Source organism: Lissotriton helveticus, chromosome 3_1 (genome assembly GCF_964261635.1).
Source record: "Lissotriton helveticus chromosome 3_1, aLisHel1.1, whole genome shotgun sequence".
NCBI lineage: Eukaryota > Metazoa > Chordata > Amphibia > Caudata > Salamandridae > Lissotriton > Lissotriton helveticus.
The window spans coordinates 1,314,460,671-1,314,479,702 of record NC_136061.1 but is presented as its reverse complement, the minus strand read 5'-3'; the positions used below and the strand labels follow the sequence as shown (position 1 = coordinate 1,314,479,702).

General features: G+C 48.0%; 1 protein-coding gene across 6 annotated transcripts in view; it reads right to left on the bottom strand.

The window, feature by feature from the left end:
* PRDM10 (PR/SET domain 10) overlaps nucleotides 1-19,032 on the bottom strand; it is a 1,331,210-nt gene that overhangs the window by 585,313 nt on the left and 726,865 nt on the right. The gene's annotated exons all lie outside the window — the stretch shown is intronic.

Genomic DNA, 19,032 nt, shown 5'->3' with positions numbered 1-19,032 from the left:
CAAAGTACACCTAAATGCGGGGCCATATTAGCAGGGTGCTGCGAGATTCCTGGCACAGATCAGTAAAGTAAACTACTTCAGATGGCAGAGTACTCTAATGTGCCAGGATTTGATATATACTAGGTTAGCATGGGAACAGGTTAGTAGAAACAGAGCATATGCCACTGTCAAAAAGCTGTAATCACCCGACTGGGCTAGGTATGGGGCATTAAGGACGTATGGGAGGGGCAGACTGGACAATATCCAAGGTATAGGCTACAGCAGGGTGGACTCGTTTAGGATTTACTGTAAATTGGCAGTGATGGTGTATTCATGGAACACACAACCAGAAGGGTAGGATGAATCTGATCAGGAGGCTGCAATAATGGGAGAAATGCTAGTGCTATATTAAGCCGCAAGAACGGACTTGAAAGTGGTGCCTTTAATGAAATAAAATACATTTATAAAAGCGCATGTTTACCCGAAGGTGTCAAGGCACTCAGACAATACTCAACCGGATCACAGGGACAGACAATCACCACAGAGGCCCCCAAATAAGGCCATGAATCTTATTAAGTGAAAAGCCAGGTTTTAAAGGCTTTCTTGAAGTCCACATGGTTTTTCAGGCTCGTAAGGTGACGAGGAAGCGTATTCCATAGCTTAGCAGTGGCCACTGAAAAGAATCTGCCTCCCCATCGCGATTTCCGAAATCAGGGGACCACCACCAGGTTATGAGTAGCCAAGCGAAGAGACCTAGTCTAAACATCTCAGTGGAACATTGCTCTGATAACTCTGGGCCCTGAGTTATGTAAAGCTTGTGAGCAATGCACAATGCCTTGCACATGATTGGTTTCCTAACTGGGATCGAGTGAAGCTTGATCAGCTCAGCTGAGACTGACTGAAATGTAGAGATACCCAGAATCAATCCTACTGCTGCATTCTGGACAGTTTGCAGCTTGTTTAGAGATGAATTACTGATGTTAAGGTAAAGAGTGTTGCGGGTAATCGAGTCATGAGGAATGTCATCATCATATGATGTGGGCACCCTAGCAGTGCAGGGTGAAAAAATTTAATAGCAACTGGGACACAGTGCTCCATATCTATTTCATATCCTTTGTCACGTGTTTCTTGCATTTGGCGTTCATATTTTTTCATGAAAAAACAGAATGTGATGAAAACTTCATATTCTTTAAGGCAGCAGGCAGCAAAATACAAATACACAACTCTGAATTCCAAACTTTGAATCTGATTTCACCAAGATTCAGAGAAACTTTCTTCTCTCATGCATCCCACCGGCATTCTCCAACTCAGCATGACTTCAAACCTACATCATGTGGTAAAGCAAGCATAAATGTGGCTGCTCCAAAAGCTGGAATGGATGAAATCCCTATACGGTCATGATAGGTTTGGGAGGCAGGCGACAGGGCCTTTGGAAAAAAGCCCTGTAATATCCATGCACAGAAAGCAGAATCCTACCTGCAGCTCCAACTGAGCCGGCAGCGCAAGAAGAGAAAAAGAGATGTGGTTACGAACGTTGACTGGACCCCCGTATTCCGCGCCCCACCCGTTCTGTCACTAAGACTCTTGTATAGCCAAGTAAACCTGTGCAAAAGTGGAAAAACTGGCACAGATGACATCTGTGCCCATTTTTGCACCAGCGCACATTTTAGCAGAACGCACATTCCGCATGTTCATGTTTTGCAGTCGCTTTTGCCACCTGCTATTTGCTAGTGGCGAAAGTGAGTGAAAATCGTTTTTCAAGAAGATGAAATGTGCCAAAAAATGGGTGTGAAAACTAGTTGTGCGTGTTACTTTCTATTTTTGCTCTGATCGGTAAACCGGCAGCAAAACACTGCACCCCCGACTACAATACGTAATTGTGCAGGTGTGTTCTGGCAACCGTGTTAACAAATAGATTTGAAATGACCCATGCTAGTCTAACATGCAGGAAACAACAAGCCAATTTAAAGCAACCCACTCTCACTTTGTACCCATCTGATTTTCTCTGGCCTCACCGATTTATGACAAAGCTGCATTCACAACGGCAAATATCATCCATATAGGAAAAGACCGGTAGAAAACTTTCCACCGAATTAGAGGGAAACTGCAAGTTAGAAATGAATGGGTGGATGAATAAATGAATGAACAAAGGACCCAGTACAGCGCCGAACCGCCTTAGTGTTAAGTGTCTTCACAAAGTGATGCATAAAACAAGACAAAAGAAAACTGTAAGAGCAGGTTGAATTCCTCAAGTCACCTCTATGTGATCGGGCCTTGAACCCCACTTCTGTAGTAGGGGATCTCTGTGTATAGTCATAATCATGTGAATAGTCCCGCCCATGTGCGTGGACCCCGGAGCACTTCATTAGATAGTCTCTTAAGTTGTCCTCTTCTGCAGTCCTGAATAGACACTTAAGAGATCATAAAAGACAATAATGCAGCCTAAAAACAACTAGGCTATGCTGGCCATTACTTCATCCTGAAGGGAAAAAGATAGCCAGGTAACAATTAAATTTAACTATTTTACTAAGTTTCACACATAGAGAAACTCCCCTTCACAAAGATCCCTTTTTCATGATAGAGATGAAGGGTTGGATAGACAAGCCCCATAGGCTGCCATTATGTGTCAGTAAATGGATACTGTGCCTTTAAGAATCCTTCCAGAGACCCCCGGTATCCCATGATGCACAGCCAAAGGCCAGTTACTTTCAGTTCTTTTTTGAGGGTGTATAAAGCGAGGCCTGTTGCATTCAGGATATCACTGTTTCATCCACCGGGGAGGAGGGCAGGTTGCTTATGACTATCACAGAGATGCTCCTTCTATAGAACTGAAGTTACAGGTAAGCAACTACTCCTTCTGTAGTAGGGGATCTCTGTGTATAGTCAATCATGTGAATAGAATAGCAAGCCCATCCCCAACAACAAACCCCATCGGTGGAAGAAACAGACAGACCCACTATTGTGCAAACAGATTTCTCAGTGAAGCCTGCCCAACTTGAGCATCTGCCCTGGCATCAGTGTCCAGGCAGTAGTGTTTAGTAAAGGTATGACTTCCAAGTGGCAGCCCTACAGATTCCAGCAATAGGGACATTACGGAGTAAAGCCGCTGTAGCAGCTTTACCTCTGGTAGAGTGAGCCTTAGGCTTTCGAACTAGCGTCTTGTTCGCTTTCTGTTAACACACATGAATACAGGACACGATCCACCTGGAGATGGATTGCTTGGAAGTCGCAAGACCAGTCCTGACAGAACCATAGTCAACAAACAACTGATCCAATCTACAAATCTCCTTAGTCTTATCTAAGTAGAACTTCAACAGCCTTCTAACATCGTGAGAATGATGGGATCTCTCAGCAGGAGAGGAAGGATGCTGAAAAAATGTGGGTAACAAAATGGTTTGATTCACATGAAACTCTGACACTACTTTTGGAAGGAATTTAGGGTGAGTTCTCATGACTACCTTAGAAGAATGAAGCACTGTGTAAGGCTCTTGACAACAGAGAGCCTGAAGGCCACAAGGAAAGCGGTCTTCCAGGACAGATGCTGAGAGAAGCCTTATGAATGGGCTCAAAAGGCTCCTGCCTCAGCCTAGAAAGGACAACATTAAGCTCCCACGGAGGCGAAGGACGCCTAATGGGAGGAAACACTTTCTTCAGACCTTCCAGAAAATTTTTGATGACTGGAATTTGGAAAAGGAAGTTTGTGAAGGACATTTCCTATAATCAGTTAAAGCTGCTAGGTGAACTTTTCTGGAATGAAAATTCAGGCCAGATTGAGCCAAATGCAGCAAATTAGGAAGAATGACATCCTCCTTGCAGGAGGTAGGATCTGCATTCTTAGAGACACACTAGATGCAAAATCTCTTCCACTTATATGCGTAGGAAGTCCGTGTAGATGGTCTTTTCGCTTCTTTTAATATCTCCATACAGTTCTGAGGGAGATTTAAATGTCCATACTGCACTAGCTCAGGAGCCATGCTGCAAAATTCAACGACGAGAGTTTGGGGTGCACCATCTGCCCTCTGAACTTTGTTCGAATGTCCGGCCGACATGGAAGTCGAAGGTGCAGCAGGAGAGACGGTGTAATAGATCGGTGAACCACCACTGACGGGGCCACTCCGGAGCAATGAGGATCATTTTGGCCTGTGATTGGGAGACTTTTATCAACACTGTCGGGATCAGGGGAATGGGTGGAAAAGCGTAGAGAAAGCTGTTCGAGCAGTTGATCCACAGTGCATTCCCCAGCGTCCCTGGTTGGTAGAACCTGGAGTCAAAGTCGCAGAATTTTCTGTTTTCCGCGGTGGCGAACAGATCAACCTCTGGAGTTCCCCATCTTCCGAATATTCCTTGCACCACATTGTTGTTTAAGACCCACTTGTGATTTTCGAGAACGAGAGAGCTTAATAATTGAAAAATATACCACTAAACGTAGAGCTCAATGCTCCAGAGTCCTGCTGGCTTGAGCCGGAAAAAAGAACTGAAAGTAACTGGCCTTTGGCTGTGCATCATGGAATACCGGGGGTCTCTGGAAGGATTCTTAAAGGCAGGGTATCCATTTACAGACACATAATGGCAGCCTATGGGGCTTGTCTGTCCAACCCTTCATCTCTATCATGAAAAAGGGAGCTTTGTGAAGGGGAGTTTCTCTATGTGTGAAACTTAGTAAAATAGTTACATTTAATTGTTACCTGGCTATCTTTTTCACTTCAGGATGAAGTAATGGCCATCATAGCCTTTTTTTTTTAGGCTGCATTATTGTCTTTTATTATCTCTTAAGTGTCTATGCATGACTGCAGAAATGGACAACTTGGGACTATCAAATAAAGTGCTATGGGGTCCATGCACAAGGGCGGGACTATTCACATGATTATGACTATCACAGAGATACCCCTACTGCAGAACTGGAGTTACAGGTAAGAAACTACTCCTTGCCCTCTCTCTTTCCTAACTTCGCCACTGATTGCTTGAAACATGGAAGGAAGCAGATTCAGTCTGCATGAACTGACTACCAATGACCATTGAAGAGTCACAGCTCCCACAGTATCCCAGTGCTTGACATTTGGACTCTCTGGTGATATCAGGCTTCTCCAAGAAGGTGCAGAGTCAATAGGAAGAAGACCATGAAGATCAGAGGTCTGGGGACTAGCTCCTCTTCGTCCACATCTCCCCTACCGTCCCTCTCCTGCCGTTCCTTTTCTGAGCGCCATTCTTCCTATACATGCTACTCTTTTGAACAAGGGATATCCTTATTTGGTTGTACCCTCCCATGGCTCATCTCGCATTACTGGCAGCTCTGTCCTGGTCATAATCTGCCACCAAGGCCAGCAGACACACAACTCTGTTATTCACCCCTTAAGTATTCGCTCACGTCTTTCCAATACACCTTTTCCCTGGTACCTTTCTTCAGATCTGTATACCTAGCACACAAGTTACTTACCTTCGGTAACGATATAGCTGCAAGAAACAGTAGTTAGTATTAGATTCCTTACCTTAGAATATACCCAGGCGTAGCAGTACCCCTGCGCGTCGGTAGGCGTCGTCTGCGGCTCCGTGTCCGTCGTTGGCACCGGGATGACGTCGCCGGAGTACTTAGACGCCGCCCTCGCACGCTGACGTCAGTCCTTATGCACAGCTTTTCCGTGCCAGAAACGCAGAGCCATGATAAAAACCAACACTGGTGGCATGAAACTAGGGCCCTGAAAGGGGATGATCTTAACCCTAGATATCGGTTCGTAGAGCGGTGAGGATGGGTGGGGCGGTAAGGAATCTAATACTAACTACTGTTTCTTACAGATATCGTTACCGAAGGATAGTAACTTGTGCATCTGAAAGAAACAGGTTAGTATTAGATTCCTTACCTTAGAATAGATACCCCAGCAATACCAACCCCGGCGGTGAGTCTGCGAACCAATAATCACACCAGAAAGTCCTGGAGAACGGAACGGCCGAAAAAGCCATCTCTCCGGACTTGGCTGTCCAGGCAGTAGTGTCTAGCGAACGTGTGCAGCGAGGCCCACGTAGCTGCCTGACAGATGTCCTGCAAGGGGACTCCCCGACCCAGGGCAGTAGTAGCCGCTGTGGCCCGAGTGGAATGGGCACGTAGCCCCACAGGAGGCTCCTTTTTAGCCAGTGAATAACAAGCCTTGATGCACAAGACGACCCATCGGGAAATTGTCCGTTTGTGCACCGCCCGTCCCTTCTTAGCGCCCACGTAACCAACAAAGAGTTGGTAATCCACCCGGAACTGGCGTGTGCGATCCAGATAGTATGAGAGCGCACGTTTTGGGCCCAGACGGTGGAGCCTCTCTTCCTCTTTCAAGGGATGCGGAGGCGGAAAGAAGGTGGGCAAGGTGATGGACTGCCCGATGTGGAAGGCTGTGACTACCTTGGGAAGGAAAGAGGGTTGTGTCCGCAAATACATTTTAGTCCGGATGGACAGAAAGGAAAGGAGGTTGTGAAGAAAGGGCCTGGAGCTCACTTACTCTCCTGGCAGAGGTGATGGCAACCAGGAATGCAGTCTTAAGGGTAAGAAGACGAAGAGGACAGGTATGAAGTGGCTCGAAGGGAGCACACATCAGGTAAGTTAGAACAAGGTTCAAGTCCCTCTGAGGCATCACGAAAGGAACAGGGGGGAACATATGAGTGATGCCCTTCAAGAACCAATTTACAACTGGGGACTTGAACAAAGAGGGCTGATCAGGGAGCCTTAAGAAGGCGGAAATGGCAGAGAGGTAGCCCTTGATAGTGCCCAGAGCAGAGCCCTTCTGGGCAAGAGAAAGGGGAGAACCTCAGAAAGAGGGGCAGAGAGTGGATCCACAGCCTTTGCTGTGCACCGTGCCACAAACTTGTTCCACCTGCAGGCGTATACCGATTTTGTGGAGACGCCTGGCTGCCAGAATAACATCACAGACTTCAGGAGGCAAGTCAAATGGCCTCAACTGCCGCCGCTCAATCTCCACACATGGAGCTGGAGGCTGGACAGGTTCGGGTGGAGGACCGTCCCCTGCTGCTGCGACAGAAGGTCCTCCTGAAGAGGCAGACGAATCGGGGGATCGACTGACATGCTGAGTAGCTCAGGATACCAGTATCTTCGTGCCCAGTCCGGAGCCACAAGGATGACTTGGGCCCGGTCGTGCCTGATCTTCAGCACTCTGGGCAGAAGTGGTATAGGCGGGAAGGCGTTCAACAGACCGCAACCCCACTCGTGACGAAAAGCGTCTCCGAGCGAGTGCCGCCTTGGAAATTCCAAGGCGCAGAACTGATGACATTGCGCGTTCTCTTCTGTGGCGAATAGATCTAACCAAGGCTCTCCCCACTGCTGAAAAAGAGCTCGTGCCACATCCGAGTTCAGATGCCATTCGTAATCCATCATGCACCGATGGCTGAGTTCGTTCGCACTGTCGTTCAGGGAACCTGCCAGGTGTTGAACCACCAGGGTCACGCCCTGATGTTCCAGCCACTGCCAGAAGCGCAGAGCCTCCTGGCATAGGGTCCACGACCCCACCCCGCCCTGTTTGGTGGCATACCACATGGCGGTGGTGTTGTCAGTGAACACCTGCACTACACTCCCCGGACAGAGGGGAGGAATGCCTTCAGTGCAAGCCGGATCGCCCGCAGCTCCAGAAGGTTGATGTGGAGCCGGGACTCCGCCGGAGACCAGAGGCCTCTGATCTCCGCCTCTCCCATGTGGCCCCCCCAGACCTGGAGGGACGCGTCCGTCACAACTACGCGCTCCGGTTGGGGTAGGGAATCTGCCGCTGACCCAATCGCGGTCCGTGAGCAACCACTTCAACTGTCTTGCAGTGCCCTCCGAGATCAAGACATGGTCGGACAAGTTGCCCTGATGCTGGGCCCACTGAAACTTCAGGTCCCACTGCAGAGCGCGCATCCGCCTCCTGGCGTGATGCACCAGTAGGATGCAGGAGGCCATCAGCCCCAGAAGCTGCAGCGTCAACCTGACAGACTCGGGATAACGGCTGAAAGATCGGAATCAGAGCCTGAATATCCCGAACCCACTGTTCGGGAGGATAAAGCCGAAACTGCGGCAAGTCTAGACCGCTTCGATGAAGAGGAGCTTCTGAGAGGGACACAGGTGCGACTTCGGTACATTGATGGAGAACCCCAGCAGGTGCAGGAGGTCTGCTGTAGTCTGGAGGTGGCTGACGATTGTCTGGGGCGAGCCTGTCTTCAACAACCAGTCGTCGAGGTAGGGGAAGACTGAAACCCCTAACCTGCGCAGATGAGCTGAGACCACCGCCATCACTTTCGTGAACACCCGTGGGGCGCTGGTAAGGCCGAAGGGGAGCACGGTAAACTGAAAGTGCTCATGGCCTACCGTGAACCGCAGGTAGCGCTGGTGGGCCGGCAGGACGGGAATGTGGAAATAGGCGTCCTGCAAGTCCAACGCTACCATCCAGTCTCCCGGGTCTAGGGCAGCTAAGACCTGAGCCAAAGTCAGCATCTTGAACTTCTCCTTCCGATGGAAGCCATTGACGTTCCGCAGGTCCAAGATAGGGAATAGGCCCCCTTTGCCCTTCTAGGGAACCAGAAAGTAGTGTGAGTAACAACCACACCCTACTTCTGGCCCAGGAACGCGCTCGATGGCCCCCTTGGCCAAGAGGGCCGTAACTTCCTCTTGCAGAAGTTGCAAGTGATCCCCCGAAACACGCTGGTACTGCGGTGGCATGGCTGGAGGGGTCGCCTCGAAGGGGAGGGAGTAGCCACCTGTCCGATGTGATGGAGCGCCAGGGGAGGAGGTGATGGCGAACCCTGCCCCCCACTGGCGTCAAATGGGCCTGAAAGCTCAGACTAGGAAGGCTTTGAGGCGGATGCTGCGGGGGTAGATGTGGACTGGCCGCGCAGTTGTCCCCTGTTACCGCCGCAACGATAACCACGCCCGCCACCGCGCTGAATGGTAGTCTGCGGCCCCTGGCTGGCAGGACGTGTGGGGGCGCCCCTTCCGTGGCCACGAAAGGAGCGCTGGGCAGAAGATTGCTGACGCGGTGCCGACAGGCCCAAGGACCTGGCCGTAGCCCTTGAGTCCTTAAAGCGTTCCAGCGCACTATCTGCCTTGCCACTGAAGAGGTGGCTGCCATCGAACGGCGTGTCCATAAGGGTGTTCTGGACATCGGGCGAGAAGTTGGCGGACCTCAGCCAGGTGTGGTGGCGAACCGCCACAGACATGGAAATCGCTTTCCCCAGCGAGTCCGTGGTATCCATCCCACATCGTATGGAATTCCGCGCTGCGTCTCGTCCATCCGCGAGGGCTTGAGCGAGCTTCACCCCAGCTCCCTCCGGGCACTCAGGCAGCACGGCCGCAACCGTATACCACAAGGAGTGGGTGTAACGGCCCAAGAGGCACGCGGTGTTGGCTGACCGCAACCCCAAACTAAGGGAGGAGAACATCTTCTTGCCGAATTGCTCATACCTCTTGGATTCTCGATTCGGAGGTGCAGTCGCAAATGCGGATTGGGAAGTAGAGGCCTGGATAACCAGGCTCTCGGGGGTGTGGTTGGTGGACAAGAAACTAGGGTTACCCGGAGCAGGGCGGTGGCGCCTAGCGACGTTCCTATCTACAGGGGCACCTGTAGCGGGCCTGGACCAAGTGCCCAACAGGACGTCCGTGAGAGCCTCATTAAACATCAGTAGAGACTCTGGGGAGCTTACCTGCAGTTTAAGGACCTCTGTGAGGATGTTCAAGAGCAAAGGCCTTGGCCACCCTCGTCAGCACCATACTACAAGTAGCCCCTTCCTCTGTAGCCACGGTAGGAGGGGAGACAAAACCAGTGTCTGGGGAGGTATCCAGGCCACTGGCTTCCCCTAGTGCCTGACTCACGTGCCAGAGGGTCCTCAGACCCCTCCCAGTCTCCCTCATTGTCCATCTCCTGGTATTCAGGGGTAAAGGACGGCGCCGGGGGTGACACCCTAGGGGTCGACGCCGGCGGGGTCGTAAGGTCAACCAGCGGCGACCCGGATCCGGAACCGGATACAGTGGGGCCGTGTGGCGCCGGGATCGAAGTCACCGACGGCACCGGGGCCGAAGCACCCGACGTCGCCGGGGCCGAAGCACCCGGCCCGCTTGGGCTCCCAGTCGGGGCCGCGGAGCCCGAAGGCGCAGCGGAACCAGACCGAGGAGTGAGCGACCTCATGGCCATGAGGAAGGCATCGATCTCCGGCGTCGCGTCCTGCCCAGGGACCGGCGGGTATGGAGCAGGCGCAACGCCTGCTGCTCCGGCGGAGCCGCGTGGGAGTTGTCACCGAACCCCCGGCTGCATCGCGTGAGGTTCGGGGGGAGTCAGAAGAGCGATAACGCCTCTTCAACTTCTTGTGCCTCTTACCTGAGGACTTGGAGCCCAACGAGTGGTGTTGACTCGCTGAGCTGCGATGACTCCGGCCCCGCGACCGGTCCCCCGACCTCCTTCCGGACCGGGACCTCGAACGGCCGGGGCCGACTTCCGGAGCTCGAGGCGCTTACGGGACCGATCCCGCCTAGCCTTCGATGTCAAGGCCCGGCAGTCGGAGCACGACTTGTCATCGTGGTCGGGCCCCCGGCAATGTAGGCACCGGCGATGGGGGTCGGTAACCAACATCAGTCAGTTGCAGACGGCACAGGGCTTGAACCAGGGCATCCCTACCGGCACCGATGGAGTCGTACGACTCGAAACGGATCCAAAAAGGATCGAAAAAGCTTAGTCAAAAAGTGACTAAAGGGTACCACTTTCTCCGGACCTGCGCTTGCTGGCGCGAAAAAAAGAAGAACTGACGTCAGCGCGCGAGGACGGCGTCTAAGTACTCCAGCGACGTCATCCCGGCACCAACGACGACTACGCCTACCAAAGCGCAGGGGTATTGCTACGCAAAAATTTCTGGATCCAGACTGATGCCTGGGGATATTCTTAGGTAAGGAATCTAATACTAACCTGGTTCTTTCAGATTTCCTCCTCATAAAATATGGCCAGGATGTTATTGTATCTAACGAGGTATTTGCATATTGCAACTTTTGCAAATGAATTGGCTTCTTGGTGCTTTATGCAGACATCGGCTGGCGGTTGTGATTCATACAGCGAATTTACAACTAAAGTGTACTGGTTGACTTTACCTTAGTCAATATAACAAACACTTAATGCCACTAAGCAGACTGATTATCAAGGATATCTATGCACACCCTATGCTTAAAAAGAAAGATTCCTCGGACAATAGAGCTTTAGGATCCTCCTGTACACCGAAGCACTAGTATATCATCATCCACCGAAAGGTGGGAGGACACTGTACACTTACCTTATGGCCTAACCAATCAAACATTGCAACGTTGATAGACTACATACAATTTGAAGGATGAATTTCTAACCACAGCCTCCAGATTCAACCAGCAAACCTCTTTTTTATTAATTATATTTTTTATTTAAGTTTGCAGGTAATAACAAATTCACATGTTGTTGTCCCAAGTGCTCGAACTCTGTATCGCAGGGTGATCAGGCATCCGATGAGCGCGAACAAGAAGTTGCAAATGAGTGCGTAGAAGAGCAGATATTAAGGATTAGTTATTGTAGCATAATTGGCAGTGAACATCCCACCCTGCATGAAAAACAAACTCCATTGATGAGTTCCTTTGCCTGTATTTGTCGTCCAGCAATGTATGGATCCCTCTGGTGGACAGATGGCTTAGGGGTGTACTGAGTTCAGTGGTCAGCTTGTGAGGACAGGGGTGGCAGCGAGCATAGCTTGGTTGGCATGAGGCAGGGCTCCAGAGTAAGCACAAGTTATCGTAATTCAGAGCTTGCAAGTCTCCCCGGTCTCAGACAAAATCGTGCAAGTGTTAGGGGCATAGCTGGCAGGAATGATGCCTGTGCAACAGAGTTCAAAAAAGTTGTGAATAGGGAGCTACCCTTTCTGTCAGGAAAAGGATTGGGTCAACAATTATACAAAAACAGAGCTCCTTTTCCTGATTTTATACCTAATCGATGGTGTGCCAATCCCAACCGGGACGTCCACCTTTGTGAAAGAGATTTTGCAATATTATTTAGGTTACCAAATTTCCAACTAAATATATTAGACCATCAGTATCATGAAAAACCACATATGCATAAAATTTGTCATTCATTTATTTATAAAGTTTAAAATTCATAGTACCACAATTCTGTTACACAATCAACACAAAATGTATATTCACTTGATGCAACAATATTTCTTAAACACTCTCTAAAACAATTTATAGTTTAAAAATTGCTTATACAGCAATGTTTTCCACAAACCTATTAAAACATCATAATTGTAGAACAATATATTTTTAGGAACAAACTGTCGACGCGGCGTTTCGGTGCCTCTTTTTATCTTGCACCTTCTTCAGGACTCGTTCCCTGATTTGTCATATCCAGGTAGTTTTCCCTGGATCTATTTTTCAATTATTATGAGTCCGTTTTACATCTGCTCATGTTTTTCATTACCTTTAAAATTTCTTAGGTCTCGATATTCTTGGTCTTTCCCTCAGACTGTATGAAAATTAACCACTTCAATTCGGTCCTATCTCCATATTCCCTTTGATGGTTTGGAGGACGCCTCTGGGAGCTCCCTTTCACTTTTGCTTCTCCCAGCTTGGTCTTGCTGTATTAAAAGAGTTACTTTATGTTTAATTCTCTCTTTTCGTGTGGATCAACTCTCAGGTTGGCAATCTTTTAGCTGAAGCCTTTGTGACTTGGCTGGCAACTTTGATGGTGGGAGCTGAACTGCGTGGCGTCCTCCTTCTCTCTGAGTCTTCTCGAACGAAAAGAGAGAATTAAACATAAAGTAACTCTTTTTATACAGCAAGACCAAGCTGGGAGAAGCAAAAGTGAAAGGGAGCTCTCAGAGGCGTCCTCCAAACGATCAAAGGGAATATGGAGATAGGACCGAATTGAAGTGGTTAATTTTCATACAGTCTGAGGGAAAGACCAAGAATATCGAGACCTAAGATATTTTAAAGGTAATGAAAAACATGAGCAGATGTAAAACGGACTCATAATAATTGAAAAATAGATCCAGGGAAAACTACCTGGATATGACAAATCAGGGAACGAGTCCTGAAGAAGGTGCAAGATAAAAAGAGGCACCGAAACGCCGCGTCGACAGTTTGTTCCTAAAAATATATTGTTCTACAATTATGATGTTTTAATATGTTTGTGGAAAACATTGCTGTATAAGCAATTTTTAAACTATAAATTGTTTTAGAGAGTGTTTAAGAAATATTGTTGCATCAAGTGAATATACATTTTGTGTTGATTGTGTAACAGAATTGTGGTACTATGAATTTTAAACTTTATAAATAAATGAATGACAAATTTTATGCATATGTGGTTTTTCATGATACTGATGGTCTAATATATTTAGTTGGAAATTTGGTAACCTAAACAATATTGCAAAATCTCTTTCACAAAGGTGGACGTCCCGGTTGGGATTGGCACACCATCGATTAGGTATAAAATCAGGAAAAGGAGCTCTGTTTTTGTATAAATGTGCAACAGAGTTTGCAGGTTCCTGGGGATGCCTAGTCTCCACCTGACATGGGGGTGAGCCAGGGCCCGCTTAAGGCCATCTCATTTCTTCCTTATCCCCCTCATGGACCGTATTCATTATATTTGCCAATTTGTCAGACATGATTTGCTTGCACCATACCCTGTATCCCTTCCGCCGCAGGGCTGTATAATCTAATTCAGCCCATATGTCAAGTCACTCTTCCATTCGCCCAGGAAGCATCCTTCTGCAGTGTGGAAGTTGTCACGGCCTGTCAGTCTTGCACGTTTCCCCAGGATTATGGCCGATTATTGTTGGATCTTGGGCCATGTCCAGAACATGTGCTGGAAATAGGCTTGTGACGCCCAGCATCTAGGACAGTGTGAGTGTACTGTGGGAAAAGGAAAATGCTACTTACCAGTATGAATCTGTTCTTGGCATGTAAAGCTGCAGATCCACACACTGTGCATAGATCTCCATCTGGTGTTGGGATCCGGATGTTTGCATTCACTGTTGTATTGGAAAAGTCTTTGGAAGTCACAAGATTGGTGACTCCTCCTTTGGACCATGGTGCGCATGGGCATCGGCTCCATATTCAGATTGTTTGTTTTTTAGCCAGCAGGGAAATTATGGAGCTTTGTGAGAAACAGAAAAGATGCCCATGTATGCTGTATCTAAACAAGATAATACTAGAACAGATAAAGGTAGCCGGGGAGGTGGGTGGGCGTGTGTGGATCTGCAGCTCTACATGCCAAGAACAGATGCATACTGGTAAGTAGCATTTTCCGTTCGAGGCATATGAGCTGCAGATCACACACTGTGCATAAATTGCATAGCAGTACCCCTCCTTAGCGGCAACCACCAGTATCTGTTGCAGTTGTTTGAATTAGTGTTTTGAGTACAGCCTGGCCCACACTAGCTTGTTGTTGTGCTTGCAAATCTACACAATAGTGCTTTTTGAATGTGTGCGGTGTAGACCATGCAGCTGCTTTGCAGATGTCATCTAAGGGAATGTTCCCTAAAAATGCCATTGAAACCCCTATATTTCGGGTAGAGTGGGCTTTAGGAGGAATAGATAATGAACGTTTTGCTTTGTGATAGCAAATATGTAAGCATTTGACAATCCACCTTGCAATTCCAGACTTTGATATGGGGTTGCCTTTATGTGGTGGTAAGAAAGACACGAAAAGTTTTGTCTTGCGAAAAGCTTTTGTTCCGTCAATGTAATAAAGGAGTGCTCTTTTTACGTCTAGAGTATGAAGAGCTCTTTCTGCGTCTGTTTGTGGTTGCGAGAAAAATATTGGCAACTCCACAGACTAATTGAGATGAAAGGGAGAAATAACCTTAGGGAGGAATTTTACATTTGTTCTGAGAAACACTTTGTTATGATGGAGTTGTAAAAATGGTTCTTGAATAGTCGGTAACTGTAGCTCACTGACTCGTCTAAGGGAAGTAATGGCCACCAGGAAAGCGACTTTCCATGTAAGAAATTGTAACTCGCATTTGTGCAGAGGTTCGAATGGAGGGCCCGTTAGTTTTGTGAGAACAATTTTTAAATTCCACACAGGTGAAGGTGGTACCCTGGGAGGAATGATTCTTTTGAGGTCTTTCATAAATGCTTTGATGGCAGGTACTCTGAATAGTGACAAATGTTGTCTACTTGGTAAGTAGGCTGCTATGGCAGCGAGGTGTAACCTAATAGATGTGTATGCTAGATTACACTTTTGAAGATATAGTAGATAACCTATGATGTGTTAAATAGACACATCTGAAGGTTTGATGGTGTTGTTGTTACAGTATATCACAAATATTTTCCACTGGGCTGTATAGCAAGCTCTAGTTGGGGCGTCTAGCTTCTCTGATAACGTTCATACAGTCAGGGGGAAGGTTAAGGTAGACAAACTCTAAGACCTCAGGAGCCAGATCGTTAGGTTGAGCTGTGCTGGGTCCTGGCGGCTGATCTCTCCACTGTTCTGGTTTAAGAGGCGTGGGGAGAGGTGTAGTTTTGGTGCGGGACTACAGATAGTTCCAGTAATGTGGTGTACCACGGTTGTCTGGCCCATGTTGGAGCAACTAGGATGAGAGTCAGTGAGTGTTGCTGCAGTTTGCGCACCACCAGTGGAATGAGTGGGAGAGGTGGAAAAGGGTACGCAAATCTGCTTAAACAACTCATCCATATCGCATTGCCTTTGGACAATGGGTGTGGATATCTGGCGGCGAAGCTTGGGCATTTGGCGTTTTCGTGTGTGGTGAAGAGATCTAACTCTGGCTGCCCCCACAACTGGAAAAACGGTTAAAGAACTTGCGGATGAAGTTCCCACTCAATAATCTGTTGCGTCTGACGACTTAACAGATCTACTTTGTTGTTTTGGACTTCCGGAACGTATTGGGCTAGGAGAAAAATGTTCTGCGGAATAGCCCATCTCCATATGCTTTGTGCTAGTTGAGAGAGCTGTAGGGAGTGTGTGCAGCCTTGTTTTTGTATGTAGTACATTGCTGTCATATTGTTGGTGCGGACTAGGACAGCTTTGTCTGATATTTGTTTCTGGAATGACTTTAACGCCAGGAATACGGCTAGTAACTCCAGGTGATTGATGTGAAGTAACTTTTGTTGAGGTGTCCACTTGCCCTGCATGGTGTGATGTAATAAATGAGCTCCCCAGCCGTAGAGCGATGCGTCCGCTGTTAGCACAATCTGTAGAACCGGCTCAATGAATGGTCGCCCCTTGGAAAGGTTTTGGGTGTTCCACCACTGCAGAGAGCGATGCGTGCAGCCGTCCACCAACACCAGATCTGTCAGTGGACCTTGAGCCTGGTTCCACTGAAGTGCTAAACATTCCTGTAGTGGACGCGTTTGGAGCCTTGTGTGAGGTACTATGAATATGCAAGAGGCCATCATCCCTATCAACTGCATGAACACTTGAGCTGGAAGAGAGTGTTGCAGCTGAAATTTGGTTATGAGGCTTTGTATGCTTGCTATCCTGGGTGGACTGGAATATGCAAGTGCTTTTGAGTTGTTTATTGTGGCACCGAGGTACTGTTGTATGTGGGACGGTTGTAGGTGAACCCTAAGTGGGTTATGATAAACTCTAAGTCGTGGAATAGTTGTATTGTGGTTTAAGTGTGATGTACACACTGGTTGTATGACTTGGCTTTTATGAACCAGTCATCTAGGTATGGGAAGACATGAATTTGCTGTCTTCTCAGGTGCGCCGCAACTACCGCCAGACATTTGGTGAAGACTCTGGGTGCTGTGGTGACTCCGAATGGGAGTACCTTGAATTGGTAATGCTGACCGTCCACTACAAACCTGAAATATTTCCTGTGAGAGATGTGAATGGGAATATGGAAGTAGGCATCCTTGAGGCCTAGGGTCGCAAGGAAATCACCTTGTGTGAGAAGAGGAAGGACCTGTTGAAATGTGACCATGTGAAAATGGTCTGACTGTATGTTAAGGTTTAGGGGTCTGAGGTCCAAAATGGGTCTGAGAGATCCCTCCTTCTTCGGAATAAGGAAGTACAGGGAGTAAACTCCTGTTTTGTAGGAAGTGGAGGGGTTGTGAGAGGAATAGCCTCTGGAGGTGTCCTTGTAAGAGGAGCGCCGCAAAGAACATCTGGGAGCTTGCGATTGCAATACTCCCATTGATTTAGCCGTGTCGGTGTCTTTTTTCATCCTTTCTAGAGATGAGTCCACGGCAGGGCCAAATAGGTGTTTCTGATCAAACGGCTGGTTAAGAATGGTAGTTTGGACTTCTTGTTTAAAACCTGAAATGCGTAGCCATGCATGTCTACGTAGAAGGACACTTGTGTTAATGGCTCGGGAGGCGGTGTCTGCCACATCTAGAGCGCAACGAATGGAGGTGTTTGTTATGAGTTTACCCTCCTGTATGAGGTCGTTGTCTTTGGTCTTGTATTTGTCAGGAAGGTGTTGCAATAGGGTCTCCAGCTCGTCATAGTGTGCCCTATCGTATCTAGCCAGCAAAGCCTGTGGGTTGGCGATTAGCCATATTTTGGCTGCTCTTGACGCTGTACATTTACCAGAAGCATCCAAGAGTTTTGATTCCTTGTCAGGAGGTGGAGCATCGTCTGACATTTATGAGTTGGCCCTCTTTCTGGCATTGGAGACCACTAAGGAATCCAATGGTATTTGTCCATTGATGTAAACAGGGTCTGCTGGGGCAGATTTGTATTTTTTCTCTATTCTGGGGTTACTAACCCTAGCCCTAACAGGATCTTTTAACACCTCAGGTGCATGTTTAATTACCCCTTTTAACATGGGTAGAACAGAAGTGGACTTTTGGGATGTATCGAATGTGTCCATTAAGAAATCCTCCTCCACAGGGTCTGTATATAGATCTACCCCGTGGTATTGTGCAGCTCTGTGAATGAGCTGGGTGAAACCCATTGTGTCCTCTGGAGGGGAAGGTCTAGATGGATAAATGTCACCTTTTGGTATATCAGGGACATCTGGTGTACTATAAAAATCCCATGGGTCTGGGGTGTAAGGCTGCCTCAGATTCCCTAGTGGTTCATTGTCTGCACACCCCCCGTCATCAGAGGTGTCATCATTGTCCTTTGGTGGAGGAGATGGTGAGGGGAGTGGAGCTGGAGCAGGGGGTGGTATGGTGGGGAGGTAGAGGAGGAAGTGGAGAAGGGAGTCTGAGAGGAGATGTTGCAATGTCTCTCTTCTTCGGTGGATATGGAGCCGGTTCAGGCATGTCCATTGGTCTCTTTTTGGAGCTGAGAGTCAGTTGACCTGTTTTGGGTCTTTTAGAAGAGTTTTTTGGTTGGATCTGGTTGAAAAAGCTCTTCTGGTGGAGGCTGGTCATTTGGCGCTGATTTTTTTGGTTCTGAAGACTTACGTGGCACCGGATCTGGAGTGGATTTAGGCTCTGAAGATGGAGCCGATGCCCATGCGCACTATGGTCCAAAGGAGGAGTCACCTGTCTCGTGACTTCCGAAGACTTTTCCAATACAACAACAAGTGCAAACATCCGGGCCCAACACCAGATGGAGATCTATGCACAGTGTGTGATCTGCAGCTCATATGCCTCGAACAAACAATTTAGTGCATGTGGCGTGAGGTACTCTATTGCATTGTAAATGCATTTATATAGTGCTTACTACCCCCTAAGGAGGTATCGAAGCACTTTTTTTGTGAGTAGCACACTACTCTGGAACCCAAAATGATTAGTAGTGAATTAGAAAAGTGAAATCTGAAATTAATTTGAGTGGTGGATATGTTAATCTGTTATTTGGATTGAGAAGGATAATGGAGGATAAAAGAGGAAAAGATTTGCAATTATATAGCGCTGGCTACCCCTGATGAGGTGTTGAACCGATTTTCGATGAGTAGCACACTACTCCGGAACAAGGACAGGATTAGTGGTGAATTTGTCAAGGGAAATATGAAATTAATTTCATATGAGCAGTGGACATATTAGTCTGTTATTTGGAATGTAAAAGGAATAGTGGAGGGATGGAAGGAAGGGTCTAAAACAAGGCTGGGTCTTAGCCCCACTCTTGTTCAACTTGTACCTAGCTGACATTACCCCCGGTCTGAACATAATCA